General features: G+C 38.1%; 1 protein-coding gene across 1 annotated transcript in view; it reads right to left on the bottom strand.

Moving 5' to 3' along the window:
* Positions 1–27,857, bottom strand: part of KCNB2 (potassium voltage-gated channel subfamily B member 2) — a 488,521-nt gene that overhangs the window by 29,281 nt on the left and 431,383 nt on the right. The gene's annotated exons all lie outside the window — the stretch shown is intronic.

Below are 27,857 nucleotides of genomic sequence, written 5' to 3'. Positions count from 1 at the left end.
GCAGTTAAAATACATTTTTTTATGTTTGTAAATATAGTATATTATCTTTGTTTTTACTTTCTAAGACAATCAATTGGCAAAAAATATAAGAAAAACATCAAACATCAAACATCCAAACTTTAAATGTCCCCACTCTCCCTTTTGGAGTGACATCAATGTCATCAATAATGAAATGACACATGACATTATCCATCAGGCAAAAAGATAAATAAATTATATATATATATATATATATATATATATATATATAAACTCACCGGCCACTTTATTAGGTACACCTTGCTAGTACCGGGTTGGACCCCCTTTTGCCTTCAGAACTGCCTTAATTTTTCGTGGCATAGATTCAACAAGGTGTCCTCCGAGATTTTAGTCTATATTGACATGACAGCATAACGCAGTTGCTGCAGATTTGTCGGCTGCACATCCATGATGCAAATCTCCCGTTCCACCACATCCCAAAGGTGCTCTTTTGGAATGAGATCTGGTGACTGTGGAGGCCATTGGAGTACAGTGAACTCATTGTCATGTTCAATAAATAAGTTTGAGATGATTTGAGCTTTGTGACATGGTGCATTATCCTGCTGGAAGTAGCCATCAGAAGATGGGTACACTGTAGTCATAAAGGGATGGACATGGTCAGCAACAATACTCAGGTAGGCCCTGGCATTTAAACGATGCTCAATTGGTACTAAGGGGCCCAAAGTGTGCCAAGAAAATATCCCCAACACCATTACACCACCACCAGAATGAACCGTTGATACAAGGCAGGATGGATCCATGCTTTCATGTTGTTTACTCCAAATTCTGACCCTACCATCTGAATGTCACAGCTGAAATCGAGACTCATCAGACCAGGCAACGTTTTTCTAATCTTCTATTGTCCAAGTTTTATGAGCCTGTGTGAATTGCAGCCTCAGTTTCCTGTTCATAGCTGGCAGGAGTGGCACCCAGTGTGGTCTTATACTGCTGTAGCCCATATGCTTCAAGATTCAACGTGTTGTGCATTCAGAGATGGTATTCTGCTTAACTTGGTTGTAACTTGTGGTTATTTGAGTTACTGTTGCCTTTTTTATCATCTCAAACCAGTCTGCCTATTCTCCTCTGATCTCCGAGATCAACATGGCAATACAACTGCTGCTCACTGGATATATTTTTCTTTTTCGGACCATTCTCTATAAACCCTAGAGATGGTTGTGCATGACAATCCCAGTAGATCAGCAGTTTTTTAAATACTCAGACCAGCCGGTCCAGCACCAACAAACATGCCACGTTAAAAGTCACTTAAATGCCCTTTCTTCCCCATTCTGATGCTCAGTTTGAACTTCAGCAAGTCGTCTTCATCACGTCTAGATGCCTAAATGCATTGAGTTGCTGCCATGTGATTGTCTGATTAGCAAATTGTGTTACCAAGCAATTGAATAGGTGTATCTAATAAAGTGGTCGGTGAGTGTGTGTGTGTGTGTATGTATGTGTATATATATATATATATATATAAATACCCCACAGGATCCCACACTCACTGCTCCATATCCAGCTTCTGGGGTGAACTTTAAACAATAGATATAGCAAAAAGAATAAGAAAGGCACTCTCCGTAATCAATAGTGAAATTACTTTACTTCGGTGAACGTTTTCGGGGTCGCCCCCTTCCTCAGACCTTACAAAACAACTTAACAGTGAACTATTTAAGTGCTTACCCGGTGACGATCCTGCCAGAGTCTGTGGCGTCCTCCTAGCGCAACTGCGCATGCGCAAGAGTCAGTACAGAAGCCCTGGAGGTACAAAAAAGTCACCCAAGCAAAAAACTTTTTTGGTACCACAAAAACATAAAAACATAAAAACAACAATACCAACATGTGAATTTAAAATCGTATGTACACAAAACACAATATCGTAGAGATGGTGATTACTAACTAGTAGGTATGATGTAGAGAACTGTGTTTACATGATGTTAGTGATAGCGGTATCGACTACCTAAAACTTCTATATGTAAAACGGCTAGGTTGTCTTACAGAGGATGTGTCAGAAAAAACACTCAACACCTTATAACAGGGTAACGATACTCAGATAGTAACCACCCAAGTAGATAAGTATATATATCGGCAGACATATTTCGAATGTTGCTAAGCAACCCTGTACACAATCTTACAAAACCTAACCGGTAAGTCGCAACTAGACTTAACATATCTAGTCAATCGGATAATCAAACTTAGTATAAAGTATATATCCATAACCCTCAATTTCCAAGGCAGAAGAGGAAAACATAATTCGGCAAACATATCTCCAATGTTGCTAGGCAACCCTGTATACAATCACACACAACCTAACCGGTAATGCGCAACTAAACTTAACATATGCAGTCAATCAGATAATCAAACTTGCTATAATTGTATATTCATTATCCACAGCACCCAAAGCGGAAAAGAAAAAATCAAGTATTGAAGCATCAACGCAACAAACATAAAAGTATAAAAATAAACATAAACATTGTTGCTAGGCAACCATTTATGAGCCACTTAGCATCGAACACATCAGTTATACTACAACACTATGTGTAAGGTGATCGAGGTAGCCAACCCGCCCCTCAATAATCCTATCAAATGATAAAGTATTTTGTACACCATCACCTATTAAGGGACTGTATTCAACCACATATAAGATTTATACATGCGAGATGCCTAGTGGTGTAGATATAACTACTCACACTATATAGTGGATAATATAGAAACCACAAAACCACAAACCAAGCCATATACCGCAAACTATCCTTAGTTCACTGACCTAGCCAGTGGTACCAACCATACTAGAAAGGGAACAAGAATTCAATCTGCATCAGCTGGGGAGTACAAGTACAATTAGACCGGTGACTACACCAGATATTGGATCAGTAGATCCTGTAGGGGTCATAAAAACCATATCCAATAATGCAGTCCTCACAGGAAGCACTGCATATCAAAATGGACATTTAGCCCCTTGGGGACCAAAGTGTCAAGTGTGAAAATCCAGCGACTTTCCCTCTGTAAGAGCACCCTACCTCTGTCACCACCCCTCATTAGGGGTGGGACGTGGTCAATAATAATAAACCGTAAATCTGTGTTCTTGTGTCTTGCCTGCAAGAAATGTCTGGCAACCGGTTGGTCGGATTTGCCATTCTCAAGTGCTGCCCTAATGGCCGACCTATGGTTGGCCATCCTGGTGCGGGCATCGTCCTGTGTCTTACCGACATAGAACTTGCCGCACGGGCAGTGGATCATGTATACGATGTAACATGTGGTGCATGTGACTCTATGTTTGATAGTAAATTTTCTGTTGGTCCACGGATGTGTGAAAAATTTACTCTGGGTCATCCCACTACATGTAGTGCATCCACTGCATCGGAAGCACCCATTTTTGGTGGTGTCTAACCATGTTTTAGACTTATAACTAAGTCTGTTGTCGGGTCGCATCAGATAATCTCTTAAAGAGGCCGCCCTCTTATAACCAACCATAGGTAAGTCCATAGACTCGCAGGGCAGTTTTTTGTCTATAGAGATGATGTCCCAATTTTCTCGTAGAATGTTGGGTAGAGTGACCTTCTCAGGAGTAAAAGTGGTCATCATTATCAGCCGTTCCCTGGATGGTGTCACAGGTACTGTCTTCTTTAGAGCCTCATTTTGTGTAATGGTATGGGCTTCACTGAAAGCCACATCCAGATGTTCTTTATTGTATCCCCTCTGCTCAAACTTCATCCTCATCTCATCAAGTTGTATAACCTTGTTCTCTATGTCACTATTATTCCATGTGACCCTCTTGAATTGGGATTTGGGCAGAGCTTTTTTCAAAAAAGGTGGATGACAGCTTGTACCTTGGAGGATTGAATTTCTGTCAGTTGGTTTTTGATATAACGTGGTCTTCAAGCCTTCACCAGATTTGTATATCCTTAGATCTAAGAAATCCACTGTTTGTTTATTGTGAGTCATCTTGAATTTTAGGTTAGTATTAGCTTGGTTCAGTTCATCAAACCAACTCATCAGGTCTTGTTGCTCACCCCGCCAGATCAAGAATAGATCGTCTATGTATCTGCGGAAACATATTATTCGTGGATCCTTGAATAACATCGTACCCAGGGTCTCAAACTCTGCCATGTACAGATTGGCATAGGATGGGGCCACATTGGACCCCATCGCTTTGCCCGATATCTGTAAATAGAACCCTGCCTCAAATTTGAAGTAATTCATCTTGAGACAGTACTCCAATAATTGTAGTACCGCATCAACCGGTGGACCAACATAGGGAAATTTAAGAAGAGTAGATTTGATCGCCGTCATACCGTCCTCGTGTGGTATAGCCGTATAGAGGCTGGTTACATCCAGGGTAACCAGCACATCATCCCCAGTCAGGTTTTCGATACCCTGTACACTTGGTGTAGTGATTGAACACATAACATGTCACAGACACAACCGCAGCAGGTTGGTGAACCTGATGGAGTGGAGGGAGCTTCAGTATTTCAATTCAGTGAGGCTGATGCCAGCAGAATAAGATTTATGAAGTAGCCATTAGAACCAAGAGAGAGCAGCCTGAGCAGCTGCATAACCATTTGGTTAAACTGAAGAAAAGAGCAATTGATTTAAAATGACATGGCTGCTACCTGTCTGACTATCACAGGAAATCATTTATACCTAAGGGATTTAGGGTCAAAAATGTCCCCACCATTGGACGCAACAATACTATCTTCTGCGTCAAGTGGTGTGGGATTTTGAACAAATGTTCACTTGATTTGGTTCTATTAGTAATAGAGGAAGTTTCTACACTCTTAAAACAAGTAGAAAATGAAATACAGACCTTTGAAACGCAGCACCATGATAAATTATTGAATGATGGAGAGGAAGACTGGCTAACAAAGATCAAGAACCAGGTGGACCAATATGAGAAAGAACTTATCTCTTTCAAGGAACGTAAATGGGAGGCCGTAACCAGTGACTACCGAGAGAAAAGAGTTTATAAATGGCTATTAGGCCCAGAGGAAAGAAGAGTTGTCTTTAGGAACAGGAGACCACGGGTATTTAAACCCAGAAGTTTGAATACAGTTGAAAGTTCTGACAATAGCTCTGACCCTGAACAAGGTGAGGTAGTAGCTATGGGCACTACCACAGGCTCTCAACCCATGACCACCCGGTCAAAAAACGCCTACGGGGGAGGCCACACCCCAGGAGAAGTGGTCACAAGCGCAAGGGGATCCTCCAGGGGGAGACCACCCCGACGATGGCACCGGGGGTGGCACTGAGCAATATAATCAATCTCAGCTCCCACCAACTAACAACTATTGAAATTGAAATATTGGAGAAAGGTCTTAGCTTTGTACCTACTGCTAAATTGGACAGATTTTATCTGCATGTCGACCTATATAAGTTTAATAGGAAACTTCGCCTTAAGGAGCATTTTGGGCAGACAGACGCTAAGATTGAAAAATTCAAGAGACCAAGTAGATTCGATCCAAAATCCTCAAGTGCAAGTATCAGCACTTATACACGGATGATAAAATAGAACTTTGAAGATACATTGGATAAAGAGCATCCTACAAGAAACAACTTTTCTAAAGCACAATGGAAGGCCTTGAAGGGGTTGAAGGAGAATCACAAGTTGGTAATCCGTAATGCGGATAAGGGTGGTGCAGTGGTCCTACAGGACTACCATGACTATAGGGATGAAATAATATCCCAGCTTGGTGATAACAAGACTTACCGTAGATTAACACAGGATCCCACCTCTGAATTCAAAAGAACAATTGATAAATACCTGGATATATTATATACAACTAATATTATATCAAAGGCTACATATGAATTTCTGCTGGTGGATTTCCCTATAACCCCTATCATATACACCTTACCTAAGGTCCATAAAGATCCGGTGCGACCCCCAGGATGTCCAATTGTATCAGCAAGGGGATCGATACTACAAACACTGGCTGTATATGTTGATGATATCCTGCAACCACTAGTCAGGCAGATGGACTCTTTCCTTCTGGACTCCATCGAGATGGTGAAATTACTACAGGGTATCGAAAACCTGACTGGGGATGATGTGCTGGTTACCCTGGATGTAACCAGCCTCTATACGGCTATACCACACGAGGACGGTATGGCGGCGATCAAATCTACTCTTCTTAAATTTCCCTATGTTGGTCCACCGGTTGATGCGGTACTACAATTATTGGAGTACTGTCTCAAGATTAATTACTTCAAATTTGAGGCAGGGTTCTATTTACAGATATCGGGCACAGCGATGGGGTCCAATGTGGCCCCATCCTATGCCAATCTGTACATGGCAGAGTTTGAGACCCTGGGTACGATGTTATTCAAGGATCCACGAATAATATGTTTCCGCAGATACATAGACAATCTATTCTTGATCTGGCGGGGTGAGCAACAAGACCTGATGAGTTGGTTTGATGAACTGAACCAAGCTAATACTAACCTAAAATTCAAGATGACTCACAATAAACAAACAGTGGATTTCTTAGATCTAAGGATATACAAATCTGGTGAAGGCTTGAAGACCACGTTATATCAAAAACCAACTGACAGAAATTCAATCCTCCAAGGTACAAGCTGTCATCCACCTTTTTTGAAAAAAGCGCTGCCCAAATCCCAATTCAAGAGGGTCACACGGAATAATAGTGACATAGAGAACAAGGTTATACAACTTGATGAGATGAGGATGAAGTTTGAGCAGAGGGGATACAATAAAGAACATCTGGATGTGGCTTTCAGTGAAGCCCATACAATTACACAAAATGAGGCTCTAAAGAAGACAGTACCTGTGACACCATCCAGGGAACGGCTGATAATGATGACCACTTTTACTCCTGAGAAGGTCACTCTACCCAACATTCTACGAGAAAATTGGGACATCATCTCTACAGACAAAAAACTGCCCTGCGAGTCTATGGACTTACCTATGGTTGGTTATAAGAGGGCGGCCTCTTTAAGAGATTATCTGATGCGACCCGACAACAGACTTAGTTATAAGTCTAAAACATGGTTAGACACCACCAAAAATGGGTGCTTCCGATGCAGTGGATGCACTACATGTAGTGGGATGACCCAGAGTAAATTTTTCACACATCCGTGGACCAACAGAAAATTTACTATCAAACATAGAGTCACATGCACCACATGTTACATCGTATACATGATCCACTGCCCGTGCGGCAAGTTCTATGTCGGTAAGACACAGGACGATGCCCGCACCAGGATGGCCAACCATAGGTCGGCCATTAGGGCAGCACTTGAGAATAGCAAATCCGACCAACCGGTTGCCAGACATTTCTTGCAGGCAAGACACAAGAACACAGATTTACGGTTTATTATTATTGACCACGTCCAACCCCTAATGAGGGGTGGTGACAGAGGTAGGGTGCTCTTACAGAGGGAAAGTCGCTGGATTTTCACACTTGACACTTTGGTCCCCAAGGGGCTAAATGTCCATTTTGATATGCAGTGCTTCCTGTGAGGACTGCATTATTGGATATGGTTTTTATGACCCCTACAGGATCTACTGATCCAATATCTGGTGTAGTCACCGGTCTAATTGTACTTGTACTCCCCAGCTGATGCAGATTGAATTCTTGTTCCCTTTCTAGTATGGTTGGTACCACTGGCTAGGTCAGTGAACTAAGGATAGTTTGCGGTATATGGCTTGGTTTGTGGTTTTGTGGTTTCTATATTATCCACTATATAGTATGAGTAGTTATATCTACACCACTAGGCATCTCGCATGTATAAATCTTATATGTGGTTGAATACAGTCCCTTAATAGGTGATGGTGTACAAAATACTTTATCATTTGATAGGATTATTGAGGGGCGGGTTGGCTACCTCGATCACCTTACACATAGTGTTGTAGTATAACTGATGTGTTCGATGCTAAGTGGCTCATAAATGGTTGCCTAGCAACAATGTTTATGTTTATTTTTATTTTTATACTTTTATGTTTGTTGCGTTGATGCTTCAATACTTGATTTTTTCTTTTCCGCTTTGGGTGCTGTGGATAATGAATATACAATTATAGCAAGTTTGATTATCTGATTGACTGCATATGTTAAGTTTAGTTGCGCATTACCGGTTAGGTTGTGTGTGATTGTATACAGGGTTGCCTAGCAACATTGGAGATATGTTTGCCGAATTATGTTTTCCTCTTCTGCCTTGGAAATTGAGGGTTATGGATATATACTTTATACTAAGTTTGATTATCCGATTGACTAGATATGTTAAGTCTAGTTGCGACTTACCGGTTAGGTTTTGTAAGATTGTGTACAGGGTTGCTTAGCAACATTCGAAATGTGTCTGCCGATATATATACTTATCTACTTGGGTGGTTACCATCTGAGTATCGTTACCCTGTTATAAGGTGTTGAGTGTTTTTTCTGACACATCCTCTGTAAGACAACCTAGCCGTTTTACATATAGAAGTTTTAGGTAGTCGATACCGCTATCACTAACATCATGTAAACACAGTTCTCTACATCATACCTACTAGTTAGTAATCACCATCTCTACAATATTGTGTTTTGTGTACATACGATTTTAAATTCACATGTTGGTATTGTTGTTTTTATGTTTTTATGTTTTTGTGGTACCAAAAAAGTTTTTTGCTTGGGTGACTTTTTTGTACCTCCAGGGCTTCTGTACTGACTCTTGCGCATGCGCAGTTGCGCTAGGAGGACGCCACAGACTCTGGCAGGATCGTCACTGGGTAAGCACTTAAATAGTTCACTGTTAAGTTGTTTTGTAAGGTCTGAGGAAGGGGGCGACCCCGAAAACGTTCACCGAAGTAAAGTTATTTCACTATTGATTACGGAGAGTGCCTTTCTTATTCTTTTTGCTATATATATATATATAACAGTGCCCCTAACAGGCCAGATTTACACAATATCTCCACTAGAGCATGTGTAAAATTATTATCTGATCAGTAACCATGGTTACTCATCAGTTCTCACCCAACAGCTGATTTTCACCTTGCTCTAGTTCAGATATCATGAAAATCTGACCTGTTAAGGGTCCTGAGGACTGGGGTTGAGAAACACTGCCTTATTGGTTTGTCATAGCAACCAGCTGTAAGGCTCCTCTGTTATTTCCTGACTCACATATAGCACATTGTCACTAAATAATAGCTATCTTACTGTGATGCAGTCACAAGGAGCCCCAATATGAAACCTAAACCCTTTCCCCATAGAATAAAAGCTTGTTGGAAAGAGCATTACTAACACTTCAGTAGATAACAGTCAGCTTTTGATTTAAAATGGCAGTCTTATTACCAGTAAACTGTACGTCTAAGATAAAAGTATCTAGGGGCTTAACCCTCCCAAAAGAATACAGCTGTTTGAGCTCTTATACATATTAAATGCAGCAAATAAAAAGGTCCAGTATATTTACAGGTAAAATGTAAAGAAGAAGCATTTTGCACATTTGTATACAACTCATGCCACAGTATTTATGTTCCTGAGCTATAGGGCTATCTCTCACAGCTGTACTGGAATGGACATCTTCAACTGAAAAAAAACACACAAAAAATTGTTTGTTTATTTAAAAATACTCTCTCTTGTCTGCAGCAAATAATATTTTTTATTTTTCTTTCTTGTCTCTTTGTTTCAGGTAACACTCAAATGCTGAAAGTGTTTGGCTTTTTTAATGGGCATTGCGGCAAATCTATTTTCACACGGAAAACCTCAGTAACTGTTCCCTTAGCAATGTGTTGCTCACATCAGCTCATTTATTCAAATTATGCAAGATCACATGAGGACATGTAATATCAACTGCAACCATTCACTGTCGCAATGTGAATAAACATAATCATAGTTCTTAATACTTTTCTCAAGATGCAGCCTCTCTGCTATTTTTTTCATCACATATTCAGGGACAAACTATTCTGTATTTCTCACTAGAACATAATCATTTTAGTTTCTATGGGTACACTTTTTTCTAATACATAGAAAAAGTATGTGTATATATATATATATATATATATATATATATATATACAGTGTATATACAGTATATATATATATATATATATATATATACTCTTATATTTATATATGTATATATAATATTCTGCTTATATGTTTAATTGGTTGTCTTTAGGATAAAACATAGCTAAAATTAATAAAACAGGACTAAAACCATTGAGAGAATTTCAAGAGTGGCCAATATTAGACCACACTTTCTTGTCCAATAAAAGATATCAGCAATCACTGTTACAAAATTTCTTAATGTCAGGCAAATGCTGGCTCATGTAGGTTGAATGATACATATACAGATGTTCCTTTTGCATATACAGATATTCCATTTACCCATTTACACTCAAGCATTACATACTTGCCCTTGTTATCACAAGCATTAATCTATGCATACAACACTTACTAGCAAGGTCATACAGATTGTCTATATTTAATGAGATCTGACCATCTAAGGATTTCACTCAGCGATTATATATCAATCACAAGCCTGTTTTCACACACAAACTCTGAAGCTCACTCTCCTGAATTTTATTTATAGTACCATCCCATAGACTTAGAAAACAAAACTCTGCAAACCTTATTCACATTCCTCTTGCATCAAAAGTCACTACCCCTTTCACTTGCACACTCTGGAACTCTCGCTCTGTTTGCAACAAGCTCACTTCTATACATGACCTCTTTATATCCCGCTCCCTCAACCTTCTGGCCCTAACAGAAACCTGGCTCTCTCCCCTAGACACAGCATCCACTGCTGCTCTGTCACATGGGGGTCTCCATGTCAGCCACACTCCTAGGTCTGGTAATAGACAAAGAGGTGGTGTAGGTATTTTACTTTCCTCTCGTTGCACCTTTCAACAAATACATCCCATCTCTTCCCTCACATTTCCCTCATTCGAAACCCACATGATTCGCTTATTCTCTCCTCTCTCTATATATGTTGCAGTCATATACCGACCCCCTTGCTCCTCAACTCAATTTCTAGATCACTTGGCTACCTGGCTACCTTATTTCCTTTCCTCAGACACCCCTGCCCTCATTCTTGACATCCTTCTTGACAATCCCACTGCCTCCTCTGCAAAACAACTTCTGCAATTTGCTTCCTCTTTCAGTCTTTCACAATGGACTGATTCTCCCACTCTCTTGACCTTTAGCTATCGATGCACTCTCTCAAACTTCACAAACCCCCCCTTTCCTCTTTCTGACCACCATCTCCTTACTTGCAACATATCATCCCTCCCTACAACTCTCCCTCCTTCTACTCCTCACACCAAACTTCACAGAAGCATTATGTCACTAGATCAGCAACAGCTTGCTAATTTCCTCAAACCTCTCCTCTCATCCTTCTCCTTTTCCTGCCCCGAACAATCTATCTGCCACTATAATTCCACCCTTACATCTGTCCTTGACAATCTCACGTCTCTTACCATAGCTCGGAAATCACACACTCATCCTCAGCCCTGGCATACTCCTCTGACACGGTACCTACGCAGATGTACCCGTACTGCTGAGCGGCACTGGAGAAAATCTCGGAGTTCAGCTGATTTTCTTCATTACAAATTCATCTTGAACTCCTACTATTCTGCCCTTAATCTCCATAAGCAACACTACTTCTCTACTCTTATCTCTAATCTTTCTTCAAACCCAAAACGTCTGTTTTCCACTTTCAATACTCTCCTCCACCCTCCCCCACCTCCAAATACAACTTCTCTGTCAGCTCAAGACTTTGCCAGCCACTTCAATAACAAAATCGACTCCATCAGAAATGAAATCACCTCTCAACATAATTCCATTCTCTCACCCCCTCAAATGCTCTCAATCAACCTTAAACTTAGCTCATTCTCCCCTGTTATTGAGGAAGAAGTTTTGGCACTTATACTGCGCTCTCACCTCACTACCTGTCCCCTTGACCCTATCCCCTCACAGCTACTCCCCTCCCTCTCTGCTACCCTTACCCCTATACTAACGCACATTTTTAACCTCTCCCTCAGCACCGGTATATTTCCCTCATCACTGAAACATTCACTGGTCATACCTATCCTCAAAAAACCTTCCCTTGATCCTACCTCCCTATCCAACTACTGCCCTATTTCCCTCCTCCCTCTTGCCTCAAAGCTTCTCGAAAAACTAGTATATGCATGCCTATCCCATTTCCTTACGTTAAATTCCCTTCTTGACCCACTGCAATCTGGATGGATTTCGTCCCCATCACTCCACAGAGACAGCAATTGTTAAGGTTACCAACGACCTACTTACAGCAAAATCAAAAGGCCACTTTTATCTGCTTATCCTCCTTGATCTGTCCACAGCCTTTGACACTGTTGACTACCCTCTTTTGCTCCAAATCCTCCAATCCTTTGGCATCTGTGACACAGCCGTCTCGTGGTTCTCTTCTTACCTGTCAAACCGTACCTTTAGTGTAGCCTTCTCTGGGGCCTCCTCTGCCCCATCAGCATTTTCTGTCGAGTACCGCAAGGCTCTGTCCTCGGTCCCCTTCTCTTCTCAATCTACACATCATCACTAGGTTCCCTAATAAAGTCCCACAGTTTCCATTATCATTTGTATGCCGACGACACCCAAATCTACTTCTCTGCACCAGACCTATCTCCTTCCTTGCTAACCCGTGTCACTAAATGTCTTTCACACATCTCTTCCTGGATGTCCTCTCACTACCTCAAGCTAAATATCTCCAAAACTGAGCTCCTCATTTTCCATCCTTCTTCCAAAATCTCCACCCCCAATCTCTCTATAACTGTCAACAACTCCATTATTACCCCTACCCCGCATGCCCAATGTCTTGGGGTCACATTTGACTCAGATCTTTCTTTCACTCCTCACATTCAGTCCTTGGCTAAAGCCTGCCGCTTCCACCTTAAAAACATCTCTAAAATTAGACACTTACTTACACAAGACACAACTAAGATTTTAATCCACTCTCTCATTCTTTCCCGCCTCGATTACTGCAACTCTGTCCTCTATGGTCTCCCCACCTGCCGCCTAGCTCCTTTACAATCCATAATGAATGCCTCTGCCAGACTCATCTTCCTTACACGTCGCTCTTCATCTGCTGCACCTCTCTGCCAATCCCTTCACTGGCTTCCTCTTGCCTCTAGGATCAAACACAAAATTCTCACTCTGACATACAAAGCCCTCAACTGCACTGCTCCTCCTTATATCTCAGACCTTGTCTCCAGATACTCTCCCTCCCGTCCCCTTCGCTCTGCTCATGACCTCCTACTCTCCTCCTCTCTTGTTACCTCATCACACTCCCGTTTACAGGACTTCTCAAGACTGTCTCCCATCTTGTGGAACTCTCTGCCTCTCTCCACAAGACTCTCCCCTAGTTTTGAAAGCTTCAAGCGCTCCTTAAAGACTCTACTGTTCAGGGATGCATACAACCTATGCTAACCTTACTTTATACCAGTTCCTCTCCTCCATTGCTATCCCCTGAACCCCCTTAGCATGTAAGCCTAAGAGTCCAGCTGTTTGTAGATCACCTTCTTAAGAGCTGACTACAAGAGTGCAACTCTTGGCAGGGCCCTCTACCCATGTGATCCCTATAATTGTTTTGTTGTACTTCGCCTTTGTTTATAGCGCTGCGGAATCTGTTGGCACTCTACAAATAACCGATAATAATAATTATAGCTTTTATGATTACTATGATTACTTAATGCCACCACTAATTCTATATAAGCATGAATGTGGCAAAATGCAGAGAGAGACGACTCGTGTACCAGTGACATGGCCATCTCCCTGAGATCATTTTTGGTTGTAGATGACACTTTTGTGCTTTCTTTAAGATCCAAGGCCAAAAGTATTTCTCTTTATAAGGATCATCCATAATTCTGAGAACAATAATCAGTATATCTTTCTCCTTATTAAATCAGAATAATCAAATGATAGTGCCTCTATTTTATCACCTCCCAGCTGCTCTTCCCTAAACCAAACATGAACCACCACTATGATGTGATTACTTAAACACAACCAACTATGAGCCAGATGATACTTGAGATCAGAAGTCTCTGATCCAAAATATATTATCTGATGATGACAAAGACTCTAGACCATGTCATTACCTTTACTGCTTAATGCATTCTGAGAGTATCTATTACATGAAAATCGTTTTATTTTAATTTCTTTACTACCTTCAAAAACACTAAACTGATTTACTTTAGGATTTGTGGTAGCTCCCAATCCCAAATTAAATCCAAATTCATCTATCCGATCACATGTTATACGCACATTTTATTATTGCAATGTTGCTTGCATAGAACTATGAGTTTAACCCCTGCAACGGGATTAAACACACAGGGCTAGATTAAATGTGGCGCACTAATTTGTGCATGTATTACAACTTGAAAGTAACCGCGTACTTCCAAGCACAATCTAAATTTGCACTTGTTGGGCTAGCGTGATTGAAGACCTTGGGGCCGATTTATCAAGTGTCTGGCGGACATGATCCGCTGCAGCGATCATGTCCGCCAGACATCGATAAATTCAGACAGCATACGCTGTCTGCATTTATCATTGCACAAGCAGTTCTGGTAAACTGCTTGTGCAATGTCGCCCCCTGTAGATTTGCGGCCAATTGGCAGCTAGCAGGGGGTGTCAATCCTCTGAGGCGGCGGACATCAAGCTACCTGATCGAATACGATCGGGTGGATTGATGTCCACCACCTCAGAGGAGGCGTACAAATTAAAGAGTTTTAAGACTGCTGCTTCTTAACAGGGATATACGGCCTCATTCGGATTGTGATAAATCTGCCCCCTTGTGTAAAAAGGTTAGAGCTAAAAATAAATGTGCACCAAACACAACATAAGTGTTACATTCATATATACACTATCTAATAAAAAAATCATATAAATATTAAATAAATATATGGTACATGACAAGGTGTGTGAATGGAAAGGGCTATATATATATATATATACACATACAGTGAGGGAAATAAATATTTGATCCCCTGCTGATTTTGTACGTTTGCCAAAGAAATGATCAGTCTATAATTTTTATGGTAGGTTGATTTGAACAGTGAGAGACAAAATAACAACAAAAAATCCAGAAAAATGCATTTTCAGTGGACAAACGTACAAAATCAGCAGGGGATCAAATATTTGTTTCCCCTCACTGTATATACCTCACTGTATATATATATATATATATATATATATATATATATATATGTACTGTATGTATGTATGTATATATATATATAAATATATGTATATATGTGTATACATGTTTATTTATATATGTTTATGCATACATATATACACATATAAACACACATATATACATGTATATTTGGAAGCCCTTTCCTCTCAAATACCTAAAAACATAAAAAGAGAATATGCAATTGGGTTTGCGTGAAAGTGGAGTGTTAGGTTTTAGTTTTTTTTCCACTTTTTTTTCTTCATTGACTTCTATGGGGGAATATATGAATGCACACAAGTTATTCTAAGTTCGCCTTTTGTGTTAGCTCACAAGCGAAAACAGTTTACTTTCAACTCATAATACGAGTACGGGCAACTGACAAACACAAAAAAACTACTTCTAGCCAGAGCGTTAATTAGTGCGCCACTTGTAATCTGGTCCTTTGCTTTTTGACCTCCCTAGTAAATTACAGGTGTGTAAAACCAGTGCTGTTCTCATTACAGAGCCAACACAAAAAGCTAAATTTAATTTGCCTCCTTAGTCCTTTATCATTTGCACTTCTATAGTCTACTTTTATAGATCACAACCTTATTCTAATTTACTTAACAATTTTCATTTTTATAAAGTTATCATGTGATTAAAATATATAAATACTGTAGCTTTGAGATTTATGTAGAACTGCCACTTCAGTGATAGTTATAGGTAAAACACTTCAAATAATGCAGTTTATATATATATATATACACACATACGTATATATACAGTATATTTACAATATATATATATAAATTCACTGGGTTCATAATTTTATAGTATATAGTAATGTAACCATAAAGCAAAATATTTCTGTACAGTATAATTTCAACATTTCAAGCACACTATTTTCTCAAGCTCCTTTCATTTCTGATTCCTTGCTTGTAAACAGAAGTAATGAGATGCGCATATTCTTCCAAGAATAGCTTTATTAACTACCCAGCAGACAGACATTGATTTACTTCGTATCTATAAATAGATGTGTGACGGTGACAGTACAGTATTCGCAGTTTGGTTTATACAATATTTATAATGGAGGTTTCATATAAAAATACACGATTCCTTTAAAAAAAAAGGGAAATAAATATTAAACCAATCGTTGTTTAAGTTACCTTATATAACAAAAAATGCATATTCTAGAAAAAAAAATAATTACACATAATAATAAACATTATCAGAGCTTTCATTTGAATGTTTTCATATTTTGCTACATAAAATAATGCGGTCAAATTTTTCTTTATCTTTTCTTTGTTTATTAAAATTTTAGAAGCCCCACAATAATAAAAGCTCCATTTAATGTGTGTTGTATCCAATATATGTTGCAAAAAAGATCAAAATAAACAGAGTTAACTTAAAGGGACCTGCAACTCTGCCTTTTATGATTCAGAAAGAGCAAAAACAAAAAACGTTCATTTTGCTTCTATTATCATCTGCTTTGTACTTGATATTTTTTGTAGAAGAGCATACCTAGGTATACTTAGGAGAGTGCATGTGGTTTGAGTACCTAGAATTAATCATGTGACTTTCTTGATATTCAGTGGGACTTTAGGTTTGTCCTTGCAATATCTCCATGAAGGTGTTTGAAAACCTCATTCTGTAAACGAATGCCTTGCCTAGTGACCCACTATTTAGGTTGATCGGTAGGGAAAACAGCAGATAGCATGTAGCTAGTTACACAGGTAACATAATGCTCAAATCATTCTATTGTACCTGATGTCTGAAAAGTATAGGATTTATACATTATATCCCGCATACTGTAGGTGTTTTATAAAGGCAGACTTAATTACATTAATAATATGTTTCCTTTGAGATGTAGGAATTTTGAGCAGCCGGGTTATATTTAGCATACAGTGTACTGAAGTGACCGTGGTACTGTAATTACAATAAAACAATAAATCCTTGTCCCAGATTTCTGTCTGTGAAAATGTAATCGAGCTGCCCAGTGGGTGTGAAGACAGTGTTAAAGGGACATGAAATTCAAAATTTAACTTGGTTCAGATAGAACATGCAATTTTCAGAGACTTTTTAATTTACTCCAGTCATCAAAAGTACTTTGTTCTCTTGGTATCCTTTGTTGGAAATCCTGGCTACCTAGGTAGGAAAAGGAGCAGCAATGCACTACTAGGAACTAGCTTCTGATTGGTGATTACACACACGTATGCCTATTGCCATTGGTTTACCAGAGATGATCAGCTAGGTCCCAGCAGCGCATTACTGCTCTGGAACTGCATTTACCTTTGCTAAGGATTTTAATATTAAACTATTGCTTTTTTTAAAGGGGCATAAAAATCAGCAGAATGCTGGGGGTGTTCTGCTCCTGCATATTATTACAACACACTTTGTAATATTTAGGGCACATTTAGCCGCTGATTGGTAAGTACACACTTGTGCAGAAGCTTGATTGACAATATCAAACAGTATGGTGCATACTAACAGCAATCAGCAGCAGGCATGATCACAAGGTAATGGAGTTAAAAAAAAAAAAAAAAGAAGCAATTTATATTGCTAAGTGCATCAAATTAACATAGTTGGTTGTATTGCTCCAGATGCTAATTATGGAGACATAAAATATAGAAAATTGTGTCATTTATTTGTCATTTTTTTTGTTCTTTAATAATAATAATAATAATAATAATAAAAAAATTCTACTGTCTGTTCCATTTTTTTTGTTAACTAAATAAAGCTGCTATTTGAACAATGATTCATAGAGCTTGATTTTTCAAATGGACTTTGATAACATTGCTGCAATTTATCATTGCACAAGCATTTCACTAGATCACCTTTTCACCATTTAGCCTCTAGCAGGGGCTGTCAATCATCCCGATCGTATCGGATCAGGATGTTTTCAAACCGCCACCTTTTATGAACACATATATACACCTGGAATGTGAAATACTCACAACTACCTTCCAGTTTAGCACCGTTGTTATAATGCAGTATCGCACAATAAGTGTTAGTTTGTTTTTTAAGTCTACAGGGAGAAGTTAAAGGAATACTAAACTCTTTTAAAGGGATATGAAACCCACATTTTTTCTTTCATGATTCAGATAGAGCAATTTTAATTAAGCAACTTTCTAATTTACTCCTATTATCAATTTCACCCATTCTCTTAGTATCTTTATTTGAAAAGCATGAATGTTAAGTTCAGGAGCCGGCTCATTTTAGGTTCAGAACCCTGGATAGCACTGGTTTATTGATAACTACATTTAGCCACCAATCAGCAAGCGCTACCCAGGTGCTGAATGAAAAATGATCCCGCTCCTAAGCTTTACATTCCTGCTTTTCAAATAAAGATAGCAAGAGAACGAAGAAAAATTTATAATAGTAGTAAATTAGAAAGTTACTTAAATTTGCATGCTCTATCTGAATAATGAAAGGAAAAAAATGTGGGGTTTATATCTCTCTCAAAGAAAATGCATTTAAGAATAAACTACTGTAATTCTCTAAAGACAGAATTTATGTAGTTGATAATCATATTGTTAGATTTACACAGCTTCTATAATCATGTAGAAATCCCTAATGAAATACAAAATATAAGCACTTAAAATACAACAGATCCCACCATGTACTGGTGCTGTATGCTGTTATTAAAATGATTATGTTATGTTTATGAATAGCCTTTATGCAGTAATTTCTGGCCATCATTTTTTTATCATTTGAATTTGATCCAGTTGTAATTTGAGAGAAGAATGCAGCATGTTTGTCATTTTATGTAAGAAATGCTCTGCATGATATATAGAGATAATTTCTGCATAGCAAGAACTGCATTTATGATCAAAGACAGGGCTTCCAAAAAAGAATATAATTTTACAGGAGACAAAAATTAATTATTGAACAAGTCTAAAAATACAGTCTACAATTTAAGTGCATTATATCTAAATATTTTTATATGGTAGAAAGAGGCTTGATATGGCTCAAATGTGTTGTCTTTCCTCTTGACTTTCCTCTGTGGTATGCCATGTTTAGCTTTTCTTGTCTCTGTTCTGTCCAAATACCCCTGTTTACATGGCTGTTCCCTACACAGATGCGGTAAAGATCATTTTATTGTGTACTTGGAATGTTACCAAATTTTTTTGTATAAAATATTAATAAAATTAAGGTTTCAAAATGTGCATTTTACAATTAAGGAGACAGTAAACCACTTCCGATTTTAATAGAACATGTTTAATTATGCATTTTAAAACAACTTTGCAATATACGTCCATTATTTATTTTGTCCCCTTTTCATGTAATTTAGCGTATGGGGCCGATTTATCATGTTCGGGCGGACATGATCCGCTGTAGCGGATTATGTCCACCCGACGTCGATAAATGCAGACGGCATACGCTGTCGGCATTTATCATTACACAAGCATTTCGTGTGAATCAGCTGCTAGCAGGGGGTGTCAATCAACCCGAACGTATTCGATTGGGTGCATTGATGTCCGCAGCTTCAGAGGCAGCGGATTAGTTAAGGAGCAGCGGTCTTAAGACTTTCTTTTTTTAAATGCTTCGGCCATGATAAATTGGCCTCTTAGACTGGACCTAAAATATTTAGAAATTGTACAATGTCTATTTAACATTTCATTTATGCATTTTAATGTACAGTCCCATTATGTTTCCCCGTTGTCGTAGTGAAATTTTCTATTGTTTACACTTTGCTTTTTTTATATTTTTTCTTTTTTCCCACATTATGCAAGGTATGGATGCAGAACCTGGCTACATACAAAGGACTAGATTACAAGTAGAGCACAAAATATCCCTTTCACAAAATCAATATTTGCGCACCACTTAGTAATACCAGTGCATGCAAAGGGGATAGGTCACGCAGCGCTGGGCAGCAGATTGAAATATATATGTGTATGAGATGATACATACTGTATATATGTATGTGTTTATATGTGTATGAAATGATACATACTGTATATATGTATGTGTTTATATGTGTATGAAATGATACATACTGTATATATGTATGTGTTTATATGTTGATGAAATGATACATACTGTATATATGTATGTGTTTATATGTGTATGAAATGATACATACTGTATATATGTATGTGTTTATATGTGTATATACACATATTAACACATAAATATATATGTATATAAGCATTTACATATATATTTACAGTGAACACACAGTTCCCAATAGAATGCAATGTAAAGGCACTTTTCAGTGCCATTTTTTATCTAACACACCATACCTGCCAACTTTAACCCCTCATAACTGCTTCTTGCAGTTATATAAAAAAAATAAAGATGCTAGATTTTTATTTTTTAATTACCAACACTACACTGAAATTTGGTGGCAATTGGTGCACAAGTTCTCCTGCCTGGACCCTTCATATGTCCCTTTACTGCATCTAGATACTAGATAAACCTATTAACCCCTAAACCGCCAGCCCCCCACATCTCAAAACACTAAATTAAACTATTAACCCCTAAACCTAACACCCCCCTTACTTTAAATTAAAATTACAATATAATTATCTTAAAATAAATAAAAACGTACCTGTGAAATAAAAAAAAACTAAGTTTAAACTATAAATTAACCTAACATAACTATTCTAATAAAATTAAAAAAACTACCAATTAAAAAAATCAAAATTACAAATTTAAAAAACCTAACACTATGAAAAAAATAAAAAAATCTAAAATTACAAAAAATAATAAACACTAAATTACGAAAAATAAAAAACACTAAGCTTACAAAAATAATAAACAAAATTATCAAAAATAAAAACAATTACACCGAATCTAATAGCCCTATAAAAATAAAAAGCCCCTCAAAATAAAAATATCCTCTAGCCTACAATAACCTACCAATAGCCCTTAAAATGGCCTTTTGTAGGGCATTGCCCTAAATTAAACAGCTCTTTTACCTGTAATAAAATGCAAAGTCCCCCCAACAATAAAACCCACCACACAACCAACTCCCCAAAATAAAAAACCTAAGTCTAAAAAAAAATCTAAGCTACCCATTGCCCCTAAAGGGGCATTTGTATGGACATTGCCCTTAAAAGGGCATTCAGCTCTTTTTCATTGCCTTTTAAATGGCATTTAGCTCTTTTAAAAAAGCTAAAAGCCCTAATCTAAAAAAAAAAACACTAAAAAAAAAGAAGAAAAAAAACCTAACACTAACCCCAGAATATCTAGTCACAGTTCCGGAAGTCCGGACATCCATCTCAATCCATGTGGCGAGAAGTCTTCATCCAGGCGGTGATATCTTCATCCATCCCGGGGTTGTCTTCTATCTTCATCCCGGCGGCGCGGAGCGGAGCCATCCTGGAAGCTGAAGACATCCTGCGTGGAGCGTCCTCATCATACGGTCACCGCTGTACACTGAAGTTAATTGCAAGGTAGCCGTTTCAAAATGGCGTACCTTGCATTCCTATTGGCTGATTTAATTCTTCAAATTCAAATCAGCCAATAGGATGAGAGCTTCTGAAATCCTATTGGCTGTTCAAAACAGCCAGTAGGATGAGAGCTACTGAAATCCCATACAGCTAGATTACGAGTTTCGAGCACTATAGGGAAATTAACGACCGCCACAAAAGCGGCGGTATTTAACCTCCTATAGGATCTGCTATTACAGGTTTTGTAAAACCTGGCTTGAGTGGGCTATATGGTGGCGTTAAGCTACATACCTAACCCAAATACAAGCGGTGTTTTGACGTGCTCTTGCACGATTTCCCTATAGACATCAAAGGGGAGAGTCAGCTAAAAAAAAGCCTAACACCTGTGATCGCGGAAACAAAAGCTCCGTAACGCAGCCCCATTGATGTCTATGGGGAAAGAAAACACCCTAACATAAAAACCACGTCTAAACACCCCTAATCTGCTGCCCCTAACATCGCCACAACCTACATAATGTTATTAACCCCTAATCTGCTGCCTCTAACATCGCCGCCACCTAAATAAAACTATTAATCCGTAATCTGCAGCTCCCGATATCGTCACCACCTACATTACCGTTATTAACCCCTAATCTGCCGACCCCAATGTCGCCACCACTATACTAAAGTTATTAACCCCTAAACCTCTGGCCTCCCACATCACTAATACTAAATAAATATATTAACCCCTAAACCTAACCCTAACGTAACATAGTAACATAGTAGATGAGGTTGAAAAAGACCGAAGTCCATCGAGTTTAACCTATAAAAATCTAAAATATATATAAAAAGCTCCAATTAATCTTAAATAATCCCACTAAAAGGTGACCCATTTAATACTAGCAATCATATCCATGAATTTTATTTATAGACAGAAATGTATCCAAACAATTTTTAAATGTATCTAGGGTATTGGCATTCACTACCTCCTTTGGTAATGAGTTCCACAATTTTATTGCTCTTACAGTGAAAAAACGTTTCCGTTGCAGGAGATTAAATCTCCTTTCCTCCAACCTTAAATTGTGACCTCTTGTCACAAACAATTTTCTTGGAATAAATAGAGCTTCTGCCATCTCTGTATATGGGCCTTGAATATATTTATATAAAGTAATCATGTCACCTCTTAAGCGCCTTTTTTCTAAAGAAAACAGACCGAGTTTGGCCTCTCCTCATAGGTTAAATTCCCCAATCCCCTTATTAGCTTTGTGGCCCTTCTCTGAACTTTTTCCAGTTCTGCAATATCTTTTTTTGCGATTGGTCCCCAGAGCTGCACTCCATACTCAAGGTGAGGTCTTACCAGGGCTTTATATAGTGACAGAATTATACTTTCCTCCCTTGAGTCAATGCCTCTTTTAATACATGCTAGTATCTTATTAGCCTTTGAAGCTGCTGCCCTGCATTGTGCACCCATCTTTAGCTTGTTATCTACTACTACCCCCAAATCCCTTTCCTCTTGTGTTTGGCTAAGTCTTGTCCCATTTAAATAATACGTTGCCTGCTTATTTTTACTTCCAAAATGTAGAACCTTGCATTTTCCCGTATTAAATCTCATTTTCCATTTATCTGCCCATACTTCTAATTTTTGCAGGTCCCTTTGTAACGAAAGTTCATCCTGCGCTGACCTAATGACCTTACTTAACTTAGTATCATCTGCAAAAATAGAGATGTCGCTATTTAATCCTTGCTCCAATTCATTTATAAAAATATTAAAAAGAATAGGGCCCAGTACTGATCCCTGGAGGACTCCACTGATTACCTTTGTCCAATCTGAGTATGATCCATTTACTACTACTCGTTGCTCCCTATCTTTTATCCAGTTATTTATCCATAAACTAACATTTTCAGCTATTCACAGTCCCTTAATTTTGTGCATTAATCTCTCATGTGGCACTGTATCAAATGCCTTTGCAAAATCTAAGTATATCACATCAACTGCTTCCCCTTTATCTATATTTTTACTTACTTCCTCATAGAATCTAATTAGATTAGTTTGACATGATCTATTTCTCATAAAACCATGCTGATTAGAACTCAAAATCTTGTTTACACAAATATGCTCATCAATATAATCCCTTAAAATCCCTTCAAATATCTTCCCCACTATTGATGTCAGACTAACTGGTCTATAGCTTCCTGGATCATCCCTACTTCCCTTTTTGAAGAGTGGCACCACATCATCTTTACGCCAATGCCTGGGTACCATGCCTAAGGATAATGAGTCTTGAAAAATTAAGAGTAGAGGTTTGTCTATAACAGTGCTAAATTCCCTTAACACCCTTGGGTGTATTCCATCTGGGCCTGGAGTTTTATTTACCTTAATATTATCCAATTTGTTCCTGATATCCTCTATACATAACCCAGTTAATGGTATGGGCTGGTATGTTCTATTTTGTTCCAAGGTATCATCCAATGGTCCCTCTCTTGTGTATATTGAAGCAAAAAACTGGTTTAGTATCTCATCCTTCTCCCTGTCACTGTTAGTCATGCTACCCTCCATGCATTTTAATGTACCTATATTGTCTTTCTTAGATTTTTTGCTATTTATGTACTTAAAGAGCCTTTTAGGGTTAGATTTAGAATCCTTTGCAATTAATTTTTCATTTTAAATTTTGGCTAATTTGATTGCTTTTTTGCATGCTTTGTTACATTCCTTATAAATATGAAATTTTGAGTCTTTACTATTTTCTTTGAATAATTTAAATGCCCTATGTTGTTTCCTAATTTCTCTTAACACATTTATATTCAGCCACATTGGCTTACCCTAACCGTAAGCATAACCCTAACCCTAACGTAACCCTAAGCCTAAATCTAACCCTAACCCCCCTAAATTAAATATAATTAAAATAAATTTAAATTAAACTTAAACAATTAAACAATTATTACCTACATAATTCCTATTTAAAACTAAATACTTACCTATAAAATAAAACCTAAGCTAGCTACAATATAACTAATAGTTATATTGTAGCTAGCGTAGGTTTTATTTTTATTTCACAGGTAAGTTTGTATTTATTTTAACTAGGTAGACTAGTTAGTAAATAGTTATTAACTATTTAATAATTACCTAGTTAAAATAAATACAAAGTTACCTGTAAAATAAAACCTAACCTGCCTTTCCCCATTAAACCTAACATTACAATAAAATAAAATAAATTAAATTAATAAAATACAATTATCTAAATTACAAAAAAAAATAAACACTAAATTACACAAAATAAAAAACGAAATTATCGAAAATAAAAATTAATTACTCCTAATCTAATAGCCCTATCAAAATAAAAAAGCCCACCCAAAATAAAAAAAAAACCTAGCCTACACTAAACTGCCAATGGCCCTTAAAAGGGCCTTTTGCGGGCATTGTCCAAAAGAAATCAGCTCTTTTACCTGTAAAAAAAATACAAACACCCCAACAGTAAAAACCCACCACCCACCCAACCAAACCCCCCAAATAAACCCCCCAAATAAAAACCTATCTAAATAAACCTAAGCTAACCATTGCCCTGAAAAGGGCATTTGGATGGGTATTGCCCTTAAAAGGGCATTTAACTTTTTTACATTGACCAAACCCTAAGCTAAATATAAAACCCACCCAATAAAACCCTTAAAAAAACCTAACACTAACCCCGATGATCAACATACAGTTTTCGAAGACTGGACATCCATCCTCATCCAGGCAGCAGAAGTCTTCATCCAAGAGGGGAGAGTTCCTCATTGAAGCCGGCAGAAGTCTTTATTCAGACGGCATCTTCTATCTTTATCCATCCGGCACGAAGCGGGTCCATCTTCAAGACATCCGGCACGGAGCATCCTCTTCTTCCAATGGTCGCAGAAGAATAAAGTTTCCCTTTAAGTGACGTCATCCAAGATGGCGTCCCTTACATTCCGATTGGCTGATAGAATTCTATCAGCCAATAGGAATTAAAGGTGAAAAAATCCTATTGGTTGTTGCAATCAACCAAAAGGATTGAGCTTTCATCCTATTGGCTGATCCAATCAGCCAATAGGATTGAGCTTGCATTCTATTGGCTGATTGGAATAGCCAATAGAATACAAGCTCAATCCGATTGGCTGATTGCAACAGCAAATAGGATTTTTTCACCTTTAATTCCTATTGACTGATTAGCCAATCGGAATGTAAGGGACGCCATCTTGGATGACGTCACTTAAAGGGAAACTTCATTCTTCAGTGACCATAGGAAGAAGAGGATGCTCCGCGCTGGATATTTTGAAGATGGATGAAGATAGAAGATGCCGTCTGGATGAAGACTTCTGCCCGCTTGGATGAAGACTTCTGCCAGCTTCAATGAGGACTTATGCCTGCTTGGATGAAGACTTCTGCCGCCTGGATGAGGATGGATGTTCGGTCTTCGAAAACTGTAAGTGGATCGTCGGGGGTTAATGTTAGTTTTTTTTTAATGGTTTATTGGGTGGGTTTTATTTTTAGAGTAGGGTTTTGGGCAATGTAAAAGAGCTAAAAGCCCTTTTAAGGGCAATGCCCGTCCAAATGCCCTTTTCAGGGCAATGGTTAGCTTAGGTTTAGTTAGATAGAATTTTATTTGGGGAATTTGGTTGTGTGGGTGGTGGGCTTTACTGTTAGGGGGTTGTTTGTATTTTTTTTTACAGGTAAAAGAGCTGATTTCTTTGGGGCAATGCCCCGCAAAAGGCCCTTTTACTGGCTATTGGCAGTTTAGTGTAGGCTAGGGTTTTTTTATTTGGGGGGGGGGCTTTTTTATTTTGATAGGGCTATTAGATTAGGAGTAATTCATTTTTATTTTTGATCATTTCTTTTTTTTCTATTTTTTGTAATTTAGATAATTGTATTTGATTAATTTAATTTTTGTATTTTCTTGTAATGTTAGGTTTTATTGTAAGGCAACGTATTTATTTTAACTAGGTAGTTAGTAAATAATTAATAACTATTTACTAACTGGTCTACCTAATTAAAATAAATACAAACTTACCTGTGAAATAAAAATAAAACCTAAGCTAGCTACACTGTAACTATGAGCTATATTGTAGCTAGCTTAGGTTTTATTTTACAGATAAGTATGTATGTAGTTTTAAATAGGGTATTTAGGTAATAATTTTAAGTTTTATCTTGATTTATTTTAATTATATTTAAGTTAGGGGGTGTTAGGGTTAGGGTTACGTTAGGGTTAAGTTTAGGGGTTAATATATTTATGTAGTGATGCGGGAGGGCGGCGGTTTAGGGGTCAATATGTTTATTATATCGGAGGTGTGGCGGCGGACGGCAGATTAGAGGTTAATAATATTTAAATAGTGTTTGCGATGCGGGAGGGCGGCGGTTTAGTGGTTAATAAGTATATTATAGTGGCGACGATGTCGGGGAGCGGCGGAATAGGGGTTAATACATTTTTTAAGTTGCGGCGATGTCCAGAGCAGAAGATTAGGGGTTAATAATTTTATTTTAGTGTTTGCGATGTGGGAGGGCCTCGGTTTAGGGGTTAATAGGTAGTTTATGGGTGTAAGTGTACTTTTTAACACTTTAATTATGAGTTTTATGCTACAGCTTTGTAAAGTACAACTCATAACTACTGACTTTAGATGGCGGTACGAATCTTGTCAGTATAAAGTGTACCGCTCACTTTTTGGCCTCCCAGGCAAACTCGTAATACCGGCACTATGAAAGTCCCATTGAAAAAATACTTTTTTTAAAGTGCGGTACTGCCGTTGCGTGGCGGCCAAAAAGGTGTGTGGTTCACCTATTCTGACAAGATTTGTAATATGATGCTTTTTCACTCATAACGCAAAACTCGTAACTACTGCTCTCAGATGGCGGTATGGATCATGTTGGTATAGGCTGTAACGCAAGCTTTTTAGCCTGAACGCACAACCTGTAATACCGGCGCTATGAAAATCCCACACAAAAACGTCATTTTTTTGAGTGCGGAATGGACGTTGCGTTACAGGCTAAAATGCTTGCGGTATAGCTATACCAACATGACTCGTAATATGTGTTCCTGGCGATTACGCTGGAATTGCCATTTTTTCAGCGTTAAAAGCTGTAACTCAAAACTCGTAATCTAGGTGAGAGTGAGCAGCTTTAGTAATTCACATAGTGGCTTTTTTAAATGGATTGGAATGTCTTAAAAGCACCAAAATCACCAAAGCTTTTTTTTGATGTTTTGATGCAACAAAATCTGTCAGAATGAGGACACTTTTTTTAAATGTATGACTGAAAAATTTCGTTTCATTCCCTTGCATAAGATTATTTAAAGAGGCATTACACATTTATTTTATTTACAGTTTCTCTGTTATTCATTTCAGATTACA

This window comes from Bombina bombina, chromosome 5, assembly GCF_027579735.1.
Source record: "Bombina bombina isolate aBomBom1 chromosome 5, aBomBom1.pri, whole genome shotgun sequence".
Classification (NCBI taxonomy): domain Eukaryota; kingdom Metazoa; phylum Chordata; class Amphibia; order Anura; family Bombinatoridae; genus Bombina; species Bombina bombina.
This window is presented reverse-complemented; position numbering and strand designations above follow the sequence as displayed.